Below are 24,488 nucleotides of genomic sequence, written 5' to 3' on the forward strand. Positions count from 1 at the left end.
ATAACAATATATAACCAGAAAAACAATCAAACATTGCCAAGAGATTGACTATGGAACCTGCCTGTCTGACATGATAAAATGTTGTTCGTTTGATTCTAATAATTTTGAATTTGTGGGAATTTCATTGTATTTACTTTGTACAATCCTTAAGAAAGTTTAAGTAATAATGTAGTAATAGAAATGTTGAGAGGAGCACATATATGTTTATCTGCCTCAGTGCAGGAGAATGTTAAAGGACATCAGTTATATTAAAGCAGTAATTCATAAGCATTTTAAAGTCAGGGTCCCTTGAGAATTTGACCGAATTTATGGCTCTATCCCAAGAAAATGCCTATATTCAAGGTGGCAGACATGTATTGGGATTATCTCCTTAGCACCTTTCTTCTGGAAACTGCCTTTCCATCCACTTGGTTATCATACGAGCCTCAGTGCTGGTACAACATGAACTCACCCCTGGCTGCATCTGATTGGTCAGCAGATGCTCACCTGACACAAATCAAACCAATCAGAGTCTGAGCCCAAGACTTTAGAACAGGAAAGGAGAAACAGGGCCAGACTCTCTTCAGAGACTTGAAAAAGTAAGATGTAAATCTCTGAAGTAGTTATTAGCCGTGTTTTCCATCACATGGAGAAAGTCAGTTTGCAGCAAGGGAGAAGAATAAAGCAAATGAGCAGCCAATGAGCAGAGAGAAGTATGACAGAATTCACCAAGTGTGTTTTTTATTCTAGTAGTTTTTAAGGCTCAGCCAATCATATTTCTGACTTTAGATTCTGTGAGAAATCTTTATCTTAACTTCTCTCTGCTTGAACCAGTGTAGTTGGAGTATTTTTAACCTGCAATACAGAGGGTACTACCTAGGAAACACAGGTACATGTGAACCTGCCCTTTCAAAATCAGGGGATTAACCAGTGCTTAAGAACTCCGTATATTAGTGTAATTACTTGTGATCAAATAGATTTTGCTGATTAGGCACAAACCTATTATGAAGTAAATTCAACATGTCTTGTTTGTTAGCAGGTTGGATTATTGTATATATGTATGAGATAAAATTTTGTCTCATTAGCAATGTCCTATAATTCAGACTTTCCCCTATTTCATACTTCTCCATCCATATTTATCAAGATTTTAAAAAAGTTTTAAGTGCTTTTAACACTAGCGTATTGATTTTCCTTTTGAATATAAAATGAGAGAGAAAAGAAACAGTAGCATGCCACTTTATTTCCTCCTGCTCTAGGAAGCAATCAGGTTCCAGCAAACCATAAAATAAAATTTATAGGAGTCCGGTTTTGAACCAGAATGAAAATTTTATTAATTCATAGAGAGGTGTAGACTTTTCTAGTGACTTGAACCTCAGAGTCTTCTCTCCAAGGTACTCCCTTCCTGGTATAGCTAGAAACCATCTTATTTATCAGAAGGTCATGCTGGTAAGGATGTAATTACAGAGAAAAGAAATCAAATGATGATAAGAGATATACTATCCAGGCTTTCCTATGCCATCTCAAAAACAGAATAGTAGTCTATGGGAAAGTTCTAGATACCATTCTCATTGCACTGACAGTTTTGTTTTTTTTTTCTTGGCATATATTCTGCTGAATGGATCCTGGATATCTTCTTGGAGTTTATTAATTTCCATCAAAGACATTGACTTCTCTCTGACTTTTGACTAATGCTCTACTCATGTAGTTCCTGGCTTTTTTTGCCTTCACCTCCTGGGTCTGGAGCTCTTTATTACTCCCCAGGTCCAGCAGGTTTGACCAGGAGAAGGTTCACAAAAAGCTAACTATTGAAAGTAACTCCAATTCCCATAAGAATTTAATAAAACAAAGGAAAAATATGGAACAACTTGTGCAAATTCTAAGGTCAAAGCCTGAGAATAAACCTGTATCCCAATTCTGAAAGAAGCCTAAGCTCTTGGAGGATGGAATAATTCTCTTCAGCTATGTCTGCTCCCATTACATTTACATGAGGCCTCCCCTTTTAAACAGGTAGATGTGATAGAGTCTCCATGCTAGGAGATATTGCCTTTTATTATGTTTGCAGTAGAGCAGGAGCTACACACAGTATTTCATCAAAGAGATTCCGTCAAAATTTGGAGGCTCCCTGTATTTCCTGCTCTAAAATATTCATGCGTCCTTTCTTACTGTCCTCTTGCTTGCATAAATTCTATCGTGTTTCCGAAAGAGAGTACATAAAGGCCTTAGAAATGTACATGGGTTCTGACATTTGTAGCCAAGGTCTGACATTTAGATGGGTTCATATTCAAAACATATCTTTCAAAATTAGCATAGGAACCAATGAAATAGTCAGAGAAAAGTGACTATGTACACACTTCAGGGTTTTACTTCAGGCATTAAGTAAGAATTGAATTGACTGAAATAAAAAATGTCTGCAACAGGGTTCTTATGAGTAAACCATCTTAGAAGTGGAACTTTCAGCCCCTGTCAAGCCTTCAGATAACTACAGCTCTGGCTGATATCTTGACGGCAACCTCAAGAGACACCAGGAGACAGAAATTCCCAGCTGACAAATCCCTGACCAACGGAGACTGTGAGATAATAATTGTTTAGTGTTGCTTTAAGTTGCTAATTTTGAGGTAATTTGTTATGTAGTAATAGATAACTGATACAGCCTATAAGGTACCATGTAATCTTGCCCAAGGATACTTCTCCGACTATATCTTATACTACTGTTTCCATTGCCCACTGCCTCTAGCCACAGTGATCTTTTGCTATTTATTGACTCAAGCATGTCCCCTCCTCAGAGTTTGTACTCTTACTGTTCCTCCTACCTGGAGTGCAATTTCTCCAGCTCTCTACATAATTCACTGCTTCAGTTCACTCATATGCAAATAAGTAGATACAGATTTCAAAAATTAATAGTTTTTCTTTTTTCTAGCAATAAGTACCTAGAAAAATAAATTTAAAAAATAAACTATTCCATTCATACTACTGAAAAAAGCCCATATGAGATTTGCAACAGAAAGCTAGTAAGAAAGGTTCAGAACTGCCATAAAATGGCTAATAAATTCAAACTGCAGTTCATAAAACAAGATCTGACCAAACGGAAAGACACTTTAAATCTTGGAGGAAACAATATAAAAAACATGATTTTCCCCAATTAATATATTAATTCAATTAATTCTAGTTAGTATGCCGATAGGTGAATTACTGTAAGTTTTTAAAAAACTGAATAAAATAGCCTTTTCCTCTTGGGTAGAAGAATAAATGTCTGAGAAGAGTCGAGGCTTTTTTTTTTTTTGAAATATCACAATGCAAGGGCAACATTTTGCCGGATGCGAAAACATACAATAAGGCCCAAACAATTTAGTAATCGAGTAACGATAAACAGATGGTTCAATGGAAAAAAATAGAGTCCAGAAAAAAAATTCCAACGTATATAAGCATTTAGTAATGACAAGTAATTGTGGGAGAGAATAGAGAATTTTAAGAGAAACATGAAATTATGTGAGAGGAAATTTTGAGAGCAGAGAAGTATGAGACAGGAAATTGTGGGAGAGACAGGGAATTGTGGGGGAAGCTAGAGAATCATGGGAGAAAATGAAGAATTGTGGGAGAGACAGGGATTTGTGGGAGGGAATGGGAAAATGTGGGACAGAATGAGGAAATGTGGGAGAGATAGAACTGTGGAAGTAAATGGAGAAATGTGGGAGGAATAGGGAATTGTGGGAGAGAATAAGGAATTGTGGGAGAGAATGGAGAACTGTGGTAGAGACAAAGAATTGTGGGTGATATCAGAGAATCATGGGAGAAAATCAAGAAATCTGAGAGACACAGGGGATGTGGGAGAGAATGGAGAATTTTAAGAAGAGAAGGGTGACGTGTGGGAGAAGGATGGACTATTTAACACATGGGGTAGGCATAATTGGCCTGTACATCCAGAAGAAAACAAAATTGGATCTTATACACACAAATTTAAGATGGATTAAAAACTTAAATGATAAAAATAAAATAATAAATATCTTGTTAGAAAGTCCAAGTAACTACACATAGCAGGTGGGGTGGGTTAAAGCTTTTTAACCAAAACTGGGCTCAGGTATATTTGAGTTTATAAAATTGTAAAAATGTCCTTAATTTTAATAGACGAACAATATATTCAGAAAAACATTAGCAACAGCAGACAGACATAATAATATATTTAATAAAAAGAACTTTTAACTCAATGTAAAAATGGGCAAAAGATTTAGAGAGGCAATTATTTTAAAGCTCACTCTTGAAAAAATTAATTAACCTAACTTCTTGAAGGAACACGTTTTTATTGAACAACTGAAGAACATTTATTGATCAAAAATCTTGATCAGCTTACACTTTATATGCTTCAACAGATTTTTTTTTGTAGAATAGGCAATACGAAGATGAGTATCCAGAAAAATTGCAGTTATAGGTCCTAAGCTTTCTACATTTCTATTTTATACATATAATTTCTCTGCCAGTAGAAAAAACAGGCCAAAGTGCAAATTAAGACGGTCAATCACACATGAAAAGATGCTCTTAGAAAAGAGAAATGCAGACTGAGGTAACAATATGATATTGCCCAAGAAACAGGTACAAAATTTAAAAGTATCTATAACTCTTATTGCTGATTGGATGCAGGGGAAAGGGCACTCTCATTCATTGCTGGATGAAATTTGACCTGCTACAGCTTTTTGCAAGAAAATCTGGCAGCATCCATTAAAACTAAAAATATCCATGCCATGGGACCTAGTCATCCCTTTTCAGGGTATCCAACTCTTAGAAATTAAGAGCAACAATTGTGAATACACACACACACACACACACACACACACACACACAGGTTGCAGTGGCATAAGATTATCAAAGTAAATGCTCATCAACAAGGAATAGTTGAATAAATTATGGCAAACCCACCCAATGGAATATTGCATAATCAATTAGTTAAAAATGAATGAAAAGTATACCAGTTTACTTGGAAATTCCCAAATAGTGTTTTTGAATGAGAAAAGCAAGATGCAAAAAAGTATGTATGATATAAATCCATCTTTCTGAGACAATGGCCAAAATAACTCCTTAAATGTTGTATGTGCAGGTGTTATGTGTGTGTGTGTGTAAAATGCGAGCTTGGGAAAAATAGGTATGGATAGAGACTAAGTTGCTATCTTGATTATTTGGAAGGGGGGATATATGTCAAAGTGGGGACAAGAGAGGAGGAGAGGGAAGCCAAGCTGAATGGGAAAAGAAGAAAAAAAGACTGTACCAAAAATCTAAATGTGTATGATACGATCAGATTTATGCGTTTTTGTGAAATTATATTTGTGACTAGAAATATAAAAAGGAAAAATTTTCAATGTGAATACTGGATTAAAAAAAAGTAAGTGTTCTGAGCTCAGGGCATAATTTGAAAACATTTTAGTGAGGTGAATTCTTGCCATGAAATTCTTTTCATTTTTGTCCTTTCCTTTTCCTCTTTCACTATGAGCCAAAGGCCAGAAAAAAGTGGTAATGCGAAAGTTCTAATTGAGTTCTCATTCTTATAAATTTTCCCGAAGGAAAGAGAATTATATTTGCCAGTGTGTCCTGAAATTTTCCACAGAGGTGCCCTTTAGCAGAGGACAATAAATTCATATTCTGCATTTTTATCTTTAATATATCCATGTTCATGATAATATAAAAATATTTAAATTACTTAGTCAAATTATTTAGTTCCTGTTTGACCATCAATTATGGTCTTCCTGGAAACAGATGGCACATTCAAACTGGGTAACTGAAGATGGTTTGATAGAGGGACTACTTACAAAGGCACTGGCAGGGCTTGGGGAAACCAGGACGGGCTAGTGCACTAGCCTGGAAGAAGTCATATTGAGAAGCTGTTACCACCTCTAGGCCCGGACAAGCAAGGGGAGGGAGTGGTTACTGGGACCCAGCTGTACAGAGTGGGCTGTCTGATAGTAGCCAGCCTTCAGCAGAGGGATGGAGCCCACCTGCAGAGATCGTTTGGAGACAGAGCTGAGGGAATCAATACTCCAACCTCTTGCTTCTCCTGCCCTCTGATCACCTGTTGATTCTCCTCGTTCTTCAAGCTCAAGCAGAAACCAGAAGACAAGGGAGCCTATTGATGCAGTCCATACAGATCAGCCTCTAGGAGCACAGACCTGAGTAGCAAGGGGGTGGAGAGTAGATCTGGAGGGGCAAAGATTTCATCACCCTTTTTCACAACCAGTTTCTTCAGATAATTTGATGGTTGGTAAAGATGAATCAGAATTTCTATTTAACCTATGGCTTCAATTATCCCATGAACTTGGCTTTATACTGATGGGTATCCATATTGGACAGCTCAGCATGAAGCCAAGTGATACTATCACGTGACTTAAATTAGTTAGATGCCACCTGAAACACAGAAGAGACGCTCCTGAGTTTAAGACTCAAGATAAGTAAACTCCTGATAGGACCTGGGAAGGAGAATAGGGAAAGAAAAATTTAAGTTTTCTCAAGGATTAAGGAAAAGCTTGGGGCAGAGGGTGTGAGGTTCAGAAAAATGCATTTCACTAATGCAACTATTTTGCCTAAAGTTGGTTCTATTCAGACCAAAGATTATTCGTCTAGGAGTTAGAATACCTGGGTTCTGGATCCCTGTTCCTACTTATTTCTGGCATTTTGGGTAAATTATTCTCTGAGCTTATTTCATTCTCCATATTAGCAGAGGGTAGGATTAAAGATCAAAGCTTCCATTCAGTTCTACATTGTATGATGCTATTATTTCACCTAAACAATCTTAAGATGACTTGATAAAAATCTTAGAGCTGAGTTAGAAAAGTAGGTTCAGAACACTCAGAACAAGAGTCTAATTAAAATTATGATTTCAATCAACTTCTAATTTTCCCCTTAGGATACCTCACCATAGAATTCAGCAGGCCACTAAGAGACAATAAGCCTCCCTATTCAATGAATACTAAGTTCAATGCACTGTATCCTGAGGGAACACTTTCACTGGGTAATGACAATAGAGTACTTTAGGAAGAGGCAGTAAAAAGCAGAGGATAATGTGGTTTCAATGTATTGTATTATAGTTGAAAACCATTGAATAATCTTCATCCTACTCCTTATACTATCATACAGAAATCTCTGAAGAAAAACACTGGTAAGAATGTACAAGGAATGGAAAAACACAAAGATGAAACCATGGTACACGATGGTCAATTGCATCCTTTCCCATTTAGCAGAGGGAGTGCCTATCTCAAGGTTACCCCTGTATTATATGAATGGGTATAAAAACAGTAGTAATATTGCAGTGGAATGCTAAGAAAGTGGCAAGGGAAGACACAGTGCGAGTCTTTCTCTTTTTTTACTTCTTATTTTCATATGTCTTAAATGTTCTTGGAGCATTGTTATAAATTCCTTCTCTCTCACTCTCGTGACTGGAGGAAGAAACATTGCTCTCTACAAAGATTTTTTGGTGATGGTACTTGCTACCCAGAGTGTCTCAATTTTAGAGCAACACTTATTTAGGTCTACTTGATTAATTCATATCAATAATAAAAAAAGGAGGTGGAAGATTAAGAAAGGTTAGATCTGGGATTTGGTCCAGCTGCTAGGGGCAGGACGGCAAGTATTGGGAGGAAGAGAAATTGAGTTCAGCAGATAAAGTACAACATCCAAAGGAGGTGGTAAAATCATATTGTAATTCCAGGCAAGCAACCAGCACTAAGGGTTTAAGGGAAGATTCCTGGGAGTTCTAATGAATGGGTTGAATGCATTTAGAAGGAATCTGGGGAGGAGAGAAATGGGGGAGTCCAGGTAGACAGTCAGGGTAAGCAAGTAATAGGGCCGCCTGCTGGACTTTAGGAGAGGACTGCGTCAGTTTGCTAGGGCTGCCATAACAAAGCACCGCAGACTGGGTGGCTGAAACTTACTGTCCCACAGTTCTGGAGTCTAGAAGTCCAAAATCAAGTCAGAATTTCTTCTGAAGGGCGTGGGGGAAAGAATCTGTTCCAGGCTTCTGTCCGAGGCTTGTAGATGGCTGTCATCTCCCTGTGTTTCTTCACATTGTTTTCCCTCTATGCATGTCTGTGTTGAAATTTCTCCTTTTCATAAGGACACCAGTCCTTGATTATCTCTGTAAAGACCCTATGTCCCAAATAAGGTCACATTCTGAGGTACTGAGGGGCAGGACTCCGACATGAATTTGGGGAGAGGGGGACATAATTGAACCCCTCCCTGCCCAAATGGATGTAGCCAGAAGCTGATTATTTCTGCTCCCGATTTCCTCAAAACTGGAGTAGGCTAACCCTAGGTTCTTAAAGGCATGTTTCAGACAGATATTTGAAGCCACAGGATAAATATGGTTCATATTCCTAGAGCATCACTTTAACTTGAAGATTATAATGGAATTAGATGCAAAGTTAGCATGAATTTTTATAATGAATTATGAGACTTGAGAGAAATTTCATGCTTGCAGAGTGTGGCTGACTGTTTGGGTCACACCCAGGTCCCCTCAACACTCACCATTCCTGTATAAGCCAACTGGCATCTTATTGCAAACGACTCTCTGCCTGAGGGCTTTCTCTTGGTCAGAGTAACACTTAACAAACCTGAGAACCCTCCTTGGTCAATGATGAATGGGAGTTGAAATTTAAATACCCCTGCTTCCTTGACATGGCCAGGGGTGGTGGAGTGGGCAGGGGGAGGAAACTTTGACTTGTGTTCTATACTGTCTCCCAAAAGTCCCCTGTGGGACTGAGCCCTCTGTCCAAAAAGGTAACCTGCTCATTAAAATACGCGATTGGCTTCCTTCTTTCCTGGCTCACTTCCCTCACTCTCCCATTGGTGCTTCTTGGGATGACTGCCCAAACAAACCACTCAAATTCTACTCTTCAGGTCTGCTTCTGGGGTAACCTGTTCAGGATGCTGAGTCTGGTTTGAACCAAGCTCCCAGGCTCTAGAGTGGGTAGGATGATGGTGGAGTTTTAAGAGTTGATATTCCCGTGCCTTTAAAGGAAATTTGTTGGTAAATTAAGAAACACTGGCTTAAGAGACTTCATCATATTGCATTTGAAACTATTAAACCAGTGGCCCTCATCTTTCTTCTACCCCTAACTCATCTGTGATGTTCCACATATTCAACAATTCAGGTGAACCCTGACAAAAGCACTTTAGGCTATTCTCCTTTTTTTTTTTTTTTTTAAACCCTCCACATACAGAAACCTAAAAGTAGCGAGAACCTCAAAACAACACATCAGCCCACACCGAGCCCCACTGCCCTCAGAACGCACCGCAGGTCATCGAGGACTCACCATCATGTTCCCCCAGAACTAGCTTCATTCCCCTGAGTGCGATTTACCTTTTATTTGCAAAATATGTAGATAAAAAAGTGCTCGTGGATTTCTGTATTGCTAGAAATGGTTCTTTTTCTTTGGCTCATATTTTAAAATGAGAGTTACAAAAGAATCTCCCAGGACTCTTTATTGTTGCTTAATAAAACGTTTAGTAGCAGAGCTGTCCCTTGACTTGAGCTCAAACAGCACCAATTGGTAAGTGGGAATTATCCCATTATCCTTCACCCTGCTCATGCTTAATAACTTAATAACACTGCTTTACGTGGCTGTAAGCGAGCCACCCGAGAAACGATTAGGGTGTCATGCTAAAGAGGGGGCACACTCAGTTGCTGCTGCTTCTACAAATATTGCTCCATGATCTATGCACTTCATTTTTTTATTTCAATCTCCCTTCATTATTTCTGTAATGAATTTTGGTAGCAAATAAAGGAATACCATAAATAAGTGAAATAATAAACAACTGGCTCTTGGAGTAAATTGAATGCTAGTAGAGGCCTGTTTCGATTGATAATTTAACTAAAATGTTTATAGTTTACCATCAGTCTTTACTAAAAAGCACAGTGATTTTAAACTGTACCCTTTTAGTCATCCTGTCTCTCGAAGGATTCCTTAAGATAAACAAGCAGGTATGTTTGAAAACAACATTTAAAGAACAGTAGGAGAATTGCCAAGAAAGACATATCCAAAGTGAACCTACTGGGATGCTGGAATGGCCCCCAGCAAATTTTCTTTGTTTTTACTCATATTTCTATGCAAGAATGGTGAATAATAATTAAGGTATTCCTAAGGAAATGAACATAATTATTATTTTGCAGTGTTATTTATGGAGAAGCCACTAGCAAGATGCATTTATTTATGTCTAGGGTTTATTTTTCTCCTGATTAGAAAGTAACCTCATGAAATTAGTGCCATCATAAGTGGATTATTCACCTCATTTGTTGACTGAAACACTGAATTTTTTTGTGAGCCTGGACCCAAAGGAAATGGTAGGGCCCTTTCCTTATTTGCCTTTAAGTTTAGAAAGTAATCCAGCTTTAAAGGTATTTTTCCCCCTGCAAGAATTGAGTCTGGGCTCTGTGCTTTCACTTCTGTCCTTGGAAAAGCAGTATGTATACATTATGAGGTAATTTTAGTAATACATTTATTATTTATAATCTTTAAAATATAGTTGTCTTTTCATGAGGGTTTATAGTGAGTTTTCTCTTGCAACTTGATCCAGACTCTGGGATCATACAAAATAGCTCTCTGTATTCTGGGATTTAAGAAAAGGCTGGTAAGACATTTGTAGTAAGTAGGATGCATGTGACATTAAAACCACAGGATTATAATTGTCCTACTGTGACCACCTTGATTTGTTTAGGACGTTTATTAAAGGTCAGAGAGATGGACACTTTGAGGTGTCAATGGAACCAATGCTGATTTGAAATTCAAAAGAAATTTGTATATTGTAATGACATCATACGCTCTCTTCAGTAAACTTGCTTTTTCTCCCTCCTCACCCTATCTTCAATTTTGACTGTAAAAACATTGTAACATCTAAGAGCACTAAGAAACAAAATTCCTAATACCACTATTGTCATTTCTATTTGTGGCCTTCTATTCTTTGCCCATACACATTTATATGTTTAGACATAGTACCAATCATAGTATATATGCAATGTTGTATTCTGCTTTTATTTTGATCTCATTTTGAAAAGAGACCTAGAATTTCTATAAGGAGATTGTAAAATAGGACTAAGGAAGCTACGTCACTCTTGCTGGAAAAAAAAAAAAAAGAAAACCTGTGTTGATTGTGTGAGTTTCAAGCTTTTCAAAAGTGATGTAACATTTACCTTAGATTTTTTTTTAGCCAGAGATTTGAACCCAACCATCTTGGGTTGGAAAAGGGTACGGAATGCAGTTAAACTAAAATTTGTGAATGAAAGTAGAGCAGCATTTGCTTTCTGACAGATTGCTAATTAAATGCCATGGAAGACTTGCATATTTAATTTTAGCCATGTAAAGAATGTGCAATAGTTGGTAGGCAAGAGTTTGGGCCAGGAAAGAAATGACTATATTTTTAGATCATTTCGCTATCCCTGTTAATTTATTATCCTCTGATGTAGGTGAAGTGTAGAAATGGAAAAATTCCCTCATTGGATCCAGAGTTACGGTTTTGCCAGGCGAAAGGGCAAGATACTTGAGGATACTGGCAAAAGGATGGTTGAAATGATGTGCCATGAGTTGTAGAGAGAATAAGGAAGGAGAGGGAGACAGGGGAAGGTTGATAGAAGTAAACAAAGTGGGAGACGTCAAGGGGCTGGAGGTCTGTGTAATAAGAACAGACATAATGGTAAAAATAGAGCAAGAGAACTGGAAGAACGCAGGGTTGTGTTCAGCAGGCTTATTAAAACTGAAATCTGAAACGCAAGTGAGTTGGCCTATTTTAAAAGTACTTTTTGGTTTTGTTTGGGGTTTTACGTTGTAAAATATTAGGACTAGAATAGAGAATAAGGCCTGGGAATTGAAATCCATTCATTAGCTCATTGATGCATTAATTCAAAAATACCTTGCTAAGCCCTTCTTGTGTGCCAGGCATTGTCTTAGGGACTATGACTGCAGGAGTGAATAAGACAGCAACATTTTTGATGGTTTGGAATTTATACTCTAATGGAGGAGTTAGACACTTAACAAATAAAGAAAATATCAAATCGTAGTAAGAAAAAGAAAATATGGCAAGGGCATAGAGTCATGAGGGCGGGCGAACTATTTTAAACATGACAGTCAGAAAAGTGAAGGGGGGGATGGGAGGAAGCACACGAAGGAAAAGAGGGAGGAAGCCAAGCAGGTACTTGGGGGAAGAAGGTGCTAGGCATAAGAACAACCAGCGTGAAGGCCTGGAGAGGGGAATATGCTGGCCAGGCCTGTCCCTAACATTTGTGAAGCCCGGGGCAAGAATGTAAATGGAGGCCTCTGAAATTTATGTCTAGACATTAAAAGTTAGAAAACATATCTTGTCATCCAAACTTGACCAACATACCTCAACATTGGCCAAGATCAGGTTGAGATTTAGAATTCTTGGACTCCTCGGGATTCTATCCAGGAACAGAATGAGCCAGTCTCTGGCATCTAGTCCCAGTCAGAGGTCAATCTCCCTTTCTCTTTTCGTCCCAGGATCTTCCCATCACCACGAGGGGTCTGGCACAATGTGAGTGGACATCCCTGCCTACATATCCAATCTCTGTCTGCATAGCCCCAAACAGCTGCCCTCTGACGGCTCCTTGGAACTAGGGATGTGTACACTTGTAACACAGTCTGCTTTTGGGAAGATGAACCAGGGAAGGGGCCCTTGCTGGCCCTGGAAGCCAACTCTTGACCATTTGGGCAGCATATTCTGGGGACCCAGAATGTGGTCCAGGTGGGGCACCCAGCTCTGGATGGGCACAGCCCCTTGAGCTACTGACTCTGTACTGAGGGGAAGGCTGTGGCTGGGGGAGGGCCAGAGCAAGACCCTTGAAATCATGGGGCTCAGGGCAGCAGTCCCTTTTCTAGGACCTAAGGGTGGTGATTTTGCTTGTCACGCTTGAGGAGGAAGAAGGAGTCTATTCCCTATATCCTCAGGATTTGAGCTGTGATGATGGAAGAGATATGAAACTTCCGTTCTGTGGAGGGTCTATAAAAAGTAAAGGAAGGAAGAAAAGAAAACCAGAATGTATGGAGCATCTGCGCTGAGCCTGGCTGTGTGAAGACGCGTTTGCTGGTGTGATCTAATTTAATCTTTCAAATAACCCCGGGCAGTAGGCTTCATACTCGCCTGTGTACAGTTAAGAAAATAAACCCCGGAGGTCACTTCCTTACCCAGAGTCACACAGCCAGTGAGTCATGGAGCAGAGGCTCAAACCCAGGGCTCTGGCTAAATCTAAAGCTGGTATTCTTTCCAGGGTACCACATTGCCTTCAAAAGACACCCTCAAAGACAGACTTCATTTGGGAGTAGAGGGAAGAGAAGTAAAGAAAGCAAAATTCTCTACTATTCAGAGGGGAAAATGACTGCAGGGGTCCCTAATCCAGGGCTGCTTCTGATCCCAAGGTCCCTAGAACTTTGGGAGTCCATGAGGATAGTACATAGAAGACAGTCCATGAGGATGTGACTTTATGGTCTTTCGCTTTGTTTTTTTTTTTTTTTAAGTTGAGGAAAGTTTATAAACAGTAAAATGCACAGATCTTATATGTACAATTTGAAGAGTTTTGTTTTGCAAATACAAACATCCATGTAACTACCACCCCAATCAATATATTTCCTCAAACACAGTTATTTCCTTAAGGTATGTCCCTCATCCCAGAAATTTCCCTTTGCCTCTTTCCAGGCACTTCCCTCCCACGAAAAGCAACCACAGTCCTGATTTCTATCACTATGGATTCGCTCTGCCTGGTTTAGAACTTCATGCAAATAGAATCATGCAATATGTGTTCCTCTTATCTGGCTTCTTTCGTTCAGCTGTTTTTTGTGGGTTTTTTTTTTTTTTGAGATTTATCCCCATAATGGAATAAAAGGAATTCTCTCCTTTTTATTGTTAAGCATTCAATTGTATGACCACACTACCATTTGTTTACCCATTCATGTACTGATGGGCATTTGGGCTGCTTCCTATTTTGGGCTATTATGAATAAAGCTGTGAGAGACATTCTTGCTCCTGTCTTTTTGTGAATGTATGTATTCATTTATCTTATCCCCTATAAGAGGGGAATTGCTGGGTCATACGGTACATGTAGATTTCCCTTTTCAGGAAACTGCCAAGCTTTTCCAAGGCTGTTACATCATTTTACAGTCCCACAAGTAATGTATAAGTTTCAGCTGATAAACTTAGAGAATTTAGAAATATTTCAAACAGGAAGAACAATGAATAATATTAATAACTGACAGCCTTGTGTCTACTACTCAGATGTAACACATTAAAAATTTCCTATATTTGTGTCAGATCTTAATAAGTGAAATATTACAGATGCACTTGAAGATTCTCTTCCGTTCTCCTTCCCCTTTCTCCTCCCTGGAAATTAGCATCATCCTGAAGTTGGTGTCTATCTTCCCACATCTGTCTATTTTTAAGTATATGGCATATTATATGAACCATTTTCAATATTTCACCAAGTTTAACAAAGATGGCATATTTTCCTGTGATAAGTCTGGCTATGGTATTTGAAACAGCAGCGATCTTAATAAGTTCAATTTAACTCTTAAAGATGTTTTATATCCTATTTATTGCTGTTTATTAATGCTCATATATATTATTTTGGTTGTTTATAGTTGCAATTAACAGGAAACAGGGAATATTAATTTTATTTTAAGAGGCAATTTACAAGCAGATGAGAATTCTTCAAAGCTTGGAATCCTTGAAGGGAAAAATAATGAGGAAGCTTTTTACAATTGCTCTGATGGGGACTGGAGAGCCGATACAACCCTTCCATATTAGAGTTAAGGAAATTGAGTCTCATACTGGTTGTGATATGCTAGGTTTTTCTAGCTAAAGGATGCCCGTACCAGAACCAGGCCCTCAGATGTCCATTCTAGGATCATCTGGATCATATCATGCAGCTTCCATGTCACCAAAGGCGATCAAAGATGGAGAAGGAAGAAAGGAGAAAAGAAAGTGTGATGTGGAGGTGGGAGGAAGGAAAAACTTCATAAAAACAAGACGGCAGAAATGTGGTATTTTAAGGAAGAGGTTTGCCCTTCATGTGAATGATTCTTGGATTTTGGTGTATATTTTTGGTAGCAGTACGCGATGAGTCACTAACAAAGAGCTTAAGACAGATGAGTTAACATAAATGGACCAAAATAAGCTGTGGTCTCTAGGCTGAGCAGCTGTTGGACAAACCTGCCAATAGTTTATTTCCCAGAGACACTTGCAGCAGATTAAAGTGAGCAGGCGGTGCGTGCCGCATTAGAAAATTCCATACCGCTCAGAGTCTCCTGTGCCTGAGCTGTGGGCTATCCAGGGGAAGGGGAGAAACTCCCAGCCACTGACTGAAGCTCCACTTGGTGGAAGAGGTAGGCAGGGCTGCAGGTCCCGGTGGCGTGTGCAGGTGGGGGATACGGCGGGGCACCCGAATCAGAATGTCCTGGGTCCTCAGCCCGGATTGTGCCCCTAGCTGTGTAATCACGGGGGATTCCTTTAGCTTCTCTGTGGCTCTGTTTTTCATCTTCTGAATGAGGGGCTTGAATTGGATGACCTCCTAGGTCCCTTTTAGTTAAAAAATGTATAGTTCATATTGATCGAGCCCTTAGCTTGTGCCAGGCACCTTAGGAAGGGCTTTACATATGGAGGTTTCCCCTCCATTAAAACTTCCAGGTTGTTTCAACAGGAGTCCCATTTTGCAGGGAAAGAAACAGAGGCTTTAAGAGGGTAAGAGGCTTGCCTGAGGTCAGGCAGTGAGCCATGGCAGAGCCTGGACTCAAATGTGAGACCATCTCAGAAACCTGGCTTCTTAATCGCTGTTCTGGGATGTCCCTTTGCTCTAAGCAGGAAATTAGGAATGAGCTGCCTTCCCATCCTTCTCCCTCTCCACAGCTTTATATCTGTTTCTAATTGTTAGGCTTCCATCACACTGCCCTGGATTTCCAGGTCCTCACTGGACTCCCTTACTGCAGCCACACACTATGCTGCGGGTGAACGGTGTTAAAGATGGTAAATGAAATGCAGGACACACACCTCGCACAGGACAGAAATAGTGTTGAGCAGGGCACAGCAGGGCTGTTTGATTCACAGGATCATTGTCATCTTAAATGTTTCGTACGTTCTCTCCAGTGGACACTCTGTACTTGGTGCTGCTGCTGATGTCAATGGCAGAGATGTCTCATGAGGAGACACCCTGTTTGAAAAGCCGGCTTGGTACCCTCCTCTATCCTGATTTAATATGATAAGGCCATGGCAACGGCTGTGATAGTGGCAGCTCCTTTGTTCTCCTTCATAAATGACACATAATTTAAGCACCTCCTTGCACTGCCGTTCTTCCAACAAGGACATCAGATGCAAGAAGAGCCTCCGTCTCTCCAATCCAAAGGAAAATAAACACTCTTGGGCATGATTTAATCAAACTTCTGTTCAAGATCAGTCTTTAGTTGGTGACTGGCAATCCTGTTCAAATCTGGCAGAATATTTATGACCGGAATCATACTTTCCATAGTTCCTTCTTTGATGTCTACATACGTAGAAATGGAGAACTGAAGCACTATCCAGTAACTCAAACCAAAAAAGCACTGCTGTTTTATTTATTGGGATGTCTTAAGACACAGAAACTTGGAGCTACAAAGGGAAAGGAGTATACACTCAACCTTCTAAGTCGGAAGGCAGGTGGTAAAGCACAGCAGGTTGCATTAACGACCTTGATTCTTCACCTCTTCCTGTAGCCACATCCTTTACCACCAGACCTTGGAATTTCTTTCACTGAAGTCAGAGTCTGTTTTCCCTTCCCTTGAATCTGGGTTGGCCTTGTAACTTTTAGCAAATACAATGTGGTAGAAGTGATGCTATGTCAGTTCCAAGTCTAGGCCTCGAGAGACCATGAGTGTTTTCATTTGCTTGCTCTTCTGTGTTTGCTATGAGAATGTGCCCCAATTATCCTGCTGGAAAATGTGACATGAGGAACAGAGCCGAGCTGCACCAGTCAACGCAGTGGAGGTTATCCTAGATCTGCTGAGCTGCAGCTGACTCCAAGACCTCTGAATAAGAACAGGTGAGATAAAAAGCACTGCCCAGTCTAAACTGCCAACCTACAGGTTTGTGAACTAAATAAATGCTTATTGTTTAAAGCTCTTGAGTCTTGGGGTGTTTTGTTACATAGCGTTATGCAGCAACTGGTAACTGATACAGAAAGTGAGACTTTAGTTGTCAGGAAAACATCCAGGAGGTACCCAAGGATTGGGAGGATTGCAGGGAGTAGCAAGAATCAAACTGAGATTTAACACAAATGTGAAATCTTTCCAAATCAGCAGAGTTACGGATCCCCCTCCAATAGTCATTCTGCATGCATATACCGAGTCTATTGCTGGCAAGACACCATGCCAGGAGGAAGACCTAATAAATGGGAGCCCAGGAAAAGCAAAAGTAAATGACAGGTCTGCTTCAGAGAGGCTGGCCATGGGAATGAAATTGGTCAAATGGCTGATGATATTTAAGGTGATAGAGAAGGGTGAAATCAAGAAGTTGGCTGTGGGGCCAAGGGCCAAGGAGAACAGTGACAAGATGATGAAGTTAGAAGCCTAGATAAAGAGGAAGATACTGAATCTCAGTTACGGAAGGGAATACACATATTTGATGTGTGTAGGTGTGACTAAGTATTGAAATAGAAAATAGGCAAAATTAACATAAGAAAAGCTAGCAATGCTGTCAATACACCTCTGCCCTGAAACTGTCCAGTTTAATGGGCTCTGGACCATTTCTAGCTGCCAGTATCTGCATCCCTGTACCTGAGGGCTTTTTTCCAGAATTGTGGAAGGTCACCTTACAGGCCAGAAACACTGTGAAATTAACATCACCCCCCCCCCATGCCAGCAGCAATCCTCAACCAATGACTATGGCAGTTGGTACATAAATACCCCAGCTCTCTCAGCTCTCTCAGCTCTTGAGGGGGATAATTTTGAAGCCTGTATCTTATACCTTTCCCATCACTTGCCCACAGAATTAAGCTCCAGTCACCGATTGTGGCAGCTGGCTTAACAACACACCCTTTGTCTGCTGCCCTCCTTTCCCTTCCCTTCCATATCTCACTTCCCCACTCACTCCAAGATCACTAGCCTCCTTTCTGTTCTTCTTCTCGCCCAAGGGCCTTTGCAGTTGCTGTTCTCTCTGCTTGAACTATTCCTCCCCTGGCATGTGCATGACAGACTCCTTGTCACTTAGGTCTCAGGCTAAATTTCACCTTGTCAGAGAAGCCTTGCCTGGCCACTGAAGCTAATGCAGCTTTATCATCTGATCTTAATTCTCGATGTCAGTCACTTTTTTTCACTTTCAGATGTTTTTCTTCTTCGTTTGCTTTCACATGTTTTTGGCAAGAGTGCAAATTGGCACAAGACATTTGGAAAAGTTGCTGGGTAATATGTACTAAAGCCACCTAAGACCTAGTAATTTCATTTGTAGGTGTATACCCAAGGGGAATGAGGGCTTATGTCCATTGAGAGCCATATACAAGAATGTTTATTACAGCTTTATTCATTATAGCCAAAAACTTGGACCAAACCAAATGGACATTTGGATAAATGGATAAATGGATACAGGAGAATGGATAAATAAATTGTGAAATATTCAATGGACTATTCTACAGTGGAATACTACACAGCAATATAAAGGATGAACTGCTGTTACACACAGGACATGGATGAATTTCATAGAAATTATGATGAAAAAAAGAGAAGCCAGACACAAAAAAGAACATATTATATGATTCCATTTCTACGACATTCATAAACAGACAAAACTAATCTATGGTGGCAGGAGTGAGAATAGTGGTTACTCTTGGCAGAAGGATATTGACTGGGAGGGATCCTGAGGTGCTGGAAATACTCTGTATCTTGATGTGGGAGGTGATTACATGGATACCTACATATGTAAAGGTCATTGAGCTGTATATTTAAGATGGGGCACACTCTATGTATATCATACATAAATAAAAATAAAAAGTAAGTTCCACGAGAGCAAGGACATTTTGTGACTTAGGCACTACTCTCTGACATATAGTATGCCGTCAGTAAGTACTTCTTTACTGAGCAAGTGAATAAATGTGGATTGGCATTAAAAATTTAAACCAAAAATGAAGTAAAGTTGTATTCAATATCTATTCCACGTGCTGTATAGAGAAATCAAAGGTGAATTGGCCTAACGAGAAACATGATTACATAAAATGGCAGCCTGTAATAAATGCTGTAAAAACAAATGCCAAAGTGGTAGCAGAGCGAGAGTCATTTCACTTGTAGCTTTGGGGAAGTGAGATTTGATCTGGCCCTGGACATATTTCTGCAGGTAGGACTGGGTGGGAAAGGAGACAAAGAAGGGGGTGGGTGGTGAGTGGCAGGGAACAAAGACTCTGGGACAGGAAGCCCAGGACACGACATGTTCGGGAAATGGAGGAACTTGAAGTGGCTCAAGTCAGGAGAGGAGAGTCCTGGGGGAGGGAGAGATGAGTGTCTGTCAAAGCAGGCTGGGGCTTGGTCTCAAAGGGCCTGGACTACTTTGCAAGGAGTTTGGCCTTTACTTGTCCTGTAGGAATGACGTTTCAAAGGTTTTAAAGCAGTTGAGTTACTTTGAAGGGAGAATTGTTATCCTCTCTGAATTAGCATTAAAAAATATGTTCACTTACAGAAAACTCTGAAAAGGCAGTCCAACACAAAGGACACAAACCTGGTATCATCACTGCTATCCCTTTCAGATGTCATCTCTGAAATCCTTTTTTAAAAAGTGACATATAATTCACATACCATCAAATTTACCATTTAAAAGTGTACAATTCAGTGCATGTTAGTGTATTCACAAGGGATTATGCGACCATCACCACTGTCTAATTCCAGAATATTTTCTTCACCCCAAAAAGAAACTCCCATTAGCAGTCACTTCTCATTCCTCCTTCTCCCTAATCCTTGGCAAAAATCTATGGATTTTCCCACAGATACTTTTCTATGTCTATATGTGCAAACATATGAATTTGTACATACTATGAAGTAAGCTATGTTGACTCTTGAACATATATCTTGATTCTTGACTCATGACCATATCAGGTTGGCTTGTGATTATTAACCTGGGTGGCAGGGCAATGATGGATTGAAAAAAAAGAGGTTGGGGGCAATGAAACTACTTAGCAATGCCTGCAGTAGTGTGGTTCAGAAGTCATCCTGGCGCGAATGAGGAAGCCAGCAGTCTAGGGGATGATGCGGTGGGCTTCCAAGATCCCCACTTCAGGACTGATGCATTGGCTAGCCCAGCTGCAGGATGTGCTCGTGGCTGATGGATCTCAGCTGAGTCTCCTTTTGGGCCTTGCGCTCACCTGAGGAGAGCTCCCCAGTCCCAAATCATGATCTTTCTCTTTGATGGCTTACATCCGATGACTGATCATCAATGGTGTGTGTGGTGGGGGGCAATTCATAAAGGCCCAGACATTGTCTCCAGTTTGGAAAATCTCTGAAAGGCCATCCCAGTTCTAGAGCTCCCTAAAAGTTGAGACTTTTATTGTGACTGTATTTCAGCCCAACTTCTCCTTCTCCCCAGTCCTGCTAACCTCATTGCTCCACAGGGGTTGTTCCTAATAAACTTCCTGCCCTCATCTCTCTACCTCAGAGTCTATTTTCCAGGGGACCATTCCTGTGGCAAATAATGAGGCTAGAGGTGGAGCTGGCATATGTGGATGTCTTTGTGGAGCAACTGAGTGGACAGAGCTTGGTGACTGATTAGAGATGTGGGGTGGGGAGGGTGGAAGAGTTACAGAGAAGGAGCAAAACAAACCTATATATCCATATATATGCATTAAACATATATACATATGCACAAACTTTATATATATGTAAATACATAATACAGCCTTACTCCAAGTCTACTTTGTACAGGAAACAGTTTTGGAAGTTGAGGGGGCAAGATGGAGCAGAGTAAATGGCTAATTCTCACACGATTTGTTGCACACCATGCTAAATGATAGGAGAAAATGATGAGGAAATATTAAAGAAGTGAAGATGCTGCCAAAGTTTTGAGCCTAGGTGTCTTGAAAGATGGTAAAGCCATCATGTGACATGGAGAATGCAAGTGAAAGATGTTGTAATTAGAAAATAAATATCAAGGCTAATAGATCTTTCAAAGTGTTGGAAATACGGGGTTTGGGACTCCTGATAGAGGTCATGAATAGAAATATATATTTAGGTGATGTCTATATAGAAATGATAGTTAATGCCTTGGGAGTAGGTGAGATTGTCAATGGAGATCATGGAAAATGGAAACTTGAGGAAGATCTGCAAGCAGAGATGATTAATGTCTGAGCTCGGGCTGCCACTGCCACGTCAATTCCCCGTGGCACACATAGCTAATTGAACATAGGGCCTCAGAATTCTGCTCAACACATGGCTTCAGGGAGCCGTTGCCAAAAAATCCACTTACCATTCCTGGTTTCTTCTCAAAGTCTAGGCTGGTGATCAGGAACAACTGTGGGCATCCAAGGAAGAGTGAACTAGCTGCTCTGGTTGTCAGGTGCAGAGAAAGCACCCAGGAAAACAGGGGATGTACTAGAAGAGTGTGTGTGTATGCGGTGGGGGAGGGGGGTCCCCAGAAGGAAGAAGAGTGTTTCAAGAAGGAAACAATAACATTTATCAAATGACTAAGTTGAGGACTTGAGGAGCCAATGAGATTCAAAGCGAGAGGCCAGAGGTGACCACGGAAAGTGGTTTGCAAGAGAAGTGAGATGAAGGAAGTCTGAATAGAGAATGGGAAGTATTTCCAAATGCTCACCTATAAATGGACTGCCTTGGACCCATCCAGGCGGGCTTATTAGCTATGCATTTCTAGGGCTTAGCCCAGAGCCATAGCCTTGGGGCGTGCTCTGGCCTCCCAGGAGCCCTTCCATCAAGGTCATGTGCGTGGCAGAGGCCAGAAGATCTGGGTGGGTGCTCACCGTGGCAGATGCTGTTGATGTCCCTCTCACACGCGTTCAGCACTCACCGTTCAGTACACACTGTTGGCGTCATACACAAGCACATGTACTCTCTGCCTGAGGACTTTCTCTGGCAGCTGGGGCATGCTTGCCTGCTTGCCAGAAATGCTGGAGAGTTAATTTCCTAGGGAGCAGCTTTCAACCAAAGGACATTAGTTAGTGGATAAATAGCTCAACTTGCTTACCTCTCAGGTGGAACAACTCAGGGCTAATTCTATACAGTCTCCCCCATAGTCCCCAGTAGGATTGAGCCTGAGGTGCCCAGGGTATGCTTATTAACATACTCTGTATTGGTTCCTTGCCTTTCTCTCTCAGTTCCCTACTCTTCTACTGGTGTTCCAAGATCACCTCTCACCTAAGCTGTTAGTACCATATCCTTGTCTCAGAGTTGGCTCTCGGGGGAACCCCAAACTCACCATCCCATTTCCTTCTCCTGGGCACACAGAACAACTACATATTCCAGTGGCTCTTGCAATCTTGTTGAGCCCAGGTGACTAGGCTCTGACACATGGGCAGAAGTAATATAGATCACCTCCAGACATGGCCACAAACCTCCTGGTGTGATCATCCCTCTCAATCTTCCTTTCCAGGGTGACTTCAGAGGTCATCATAAGACAGAAGTTGCCTGGATTCCTGAGTCACTGGTTGGAGCGGACCTACTAAGGAGAGCTGTCCCACTTGTACCAGATGGCGACATGAATGAATGAGAAACAGAACTTAACTATGTCGAGCTTTTCTGTTGTTGTTACAGCAGCTAGCATTAATTACCCTGACTAATATACCTGCCCTCTCAGTATTCCCTTACTCAATTCTCAAAAATTACTGCTCTCCATTGTCTTTTAAAAATTTCCATTCCCTCAGCATGGCTAATAACATAGCTGAAAACAGCCACGTGTTAAGAGCAAGACATGATTATCTGATGAAGTGCACTCCATTGTGAACAAGTACCAAATTAACTCCCGAAAAATAGTCCTGTTTTCAAATGGATTTCTGATTGATAGGACCTAAGAGGGAGATGTTCCTTAAGTATCTGAGCCTTTCCAGTGTCTCTGCATGGTCACTAGCCCGGGCCACTTCCAGCTTTATCTCTGTTGTGCAGAAGAAAGAGGGCTCAGCGACTTCCAAGAGATTGCTGACCTCTGGCCTCTGGAATAAAGCCCAAACTCCTTAACCTGGCATTTCCAGGTGTCCCTAGTTGGCCCCAGCCTACATTTCTACCCTAATCTTTGCCCACTCCTTCCCATGAAACCTTTCTAATCATACCACTTATGACAGGGCACGCTTTCCCAACTCCACACCTTGGCTCCAGGGCACCCCACCCCCCGTTGGACCGTCCTTTCCTTACTTCTGCTCCTTTCTAGACCCAGCCCCCTGTCACAGGCCAGACTCCCATTCCGTCTCCTCTCTGAGGCCCTGGAATCCCTTTTGTTGCTATTACCCATTTGGATTTCAGCATTCGCCACTAATAATATTATTATTTCTATCTTTTTGTGTGTTTATGTCCTCTCTTCTGAACTAGAAGTGAACTATTTAAAGAAAATATTATACCTATTTGTCTTTTTAATCCTTATAGCTTTTAACACAGTCAGGGACATGATTCCTGAAGCTAGCTAGCTAGCTAGAGACAGAGCAAACTGAACTTCGTAAATATCACAGATGCAAACTCTTGTTCACTCATGATTTTTAAAAAATACATTATATGGAAATAATTTCAAACTAACAGAAAAACGGCAGGGATAAACATAGTATAAATAACATCTGTAAATGCCTTACCTAGATTCACTTATTCACTTACTGTGAGCATTTTGCCTCATTTCCTTTATATTTTCTCTCTGTATCTTTCTATCACATTATCTCCACACACACACACACACACACACACACACACGCGCGCGCGCACACACACACACACACACACACACACAGTTGTTTTTCTGAACCATCTGAGGATAAATCACATGCACCATGAGGCTTTACCCCTAAATACTTCAGTGTGTATTTCCTAAGAGCAGGGTTCGTTCTCACTCCAGTTTTGTCAGTTGATCCAATAATGGTCTTTACGACATCTTTTCCCTCCAATACAGGATCGAGTACGGGGTCAAATATAGCATTTAAATGTCGTGTCTTTTTAGCCTCCTTTAATTGGGAACATTTCCAAAGCCTTTCTTTGTCCTTTATGACCTTGTTAGTTTTCAAGTTAACCCACCTCCTCCTTTTAAAAGAATGTCAGAATTAAAAAAAAAAAAACCTTCTAGACTGGCAGGCCTCCTAGACTGTACACATACATATGGGTAGATACGGAGTTTGAGAATCGTGTCATAATCACTCCCAGCGCAAGACTCCAAACTTGAACCTCCTTTTATTCTCATTCTGAGCTGCTAATCAATGGCAATATTTTTAATGCTGCTGTAAAGGAACCTTTGACTTATTTTGTTTACAGTATCTTTCTCATTTAAGTGGAGTTGGAGTGGAAGAGGAAATCGCAAATCTCTTTCTCCTCCAGCTTCTGCTGGGCTGCAGG

Source organism: Camelus ferus, chromosome X (assembly GCF_009834535.1).
Source record: "Camelus ferus isolate YT-003-E chromosome X, BCGSAC_Cfer_1.0, whole genome shotgun sequence".
In the NCBI taxonomy this organism is placed as follows: domain Eukaryota; kingdom Metazoa; phylum Chordata; class Mammalia; order Artiodactyla; family Camelidae; genus Camelus; species Camelus ferus.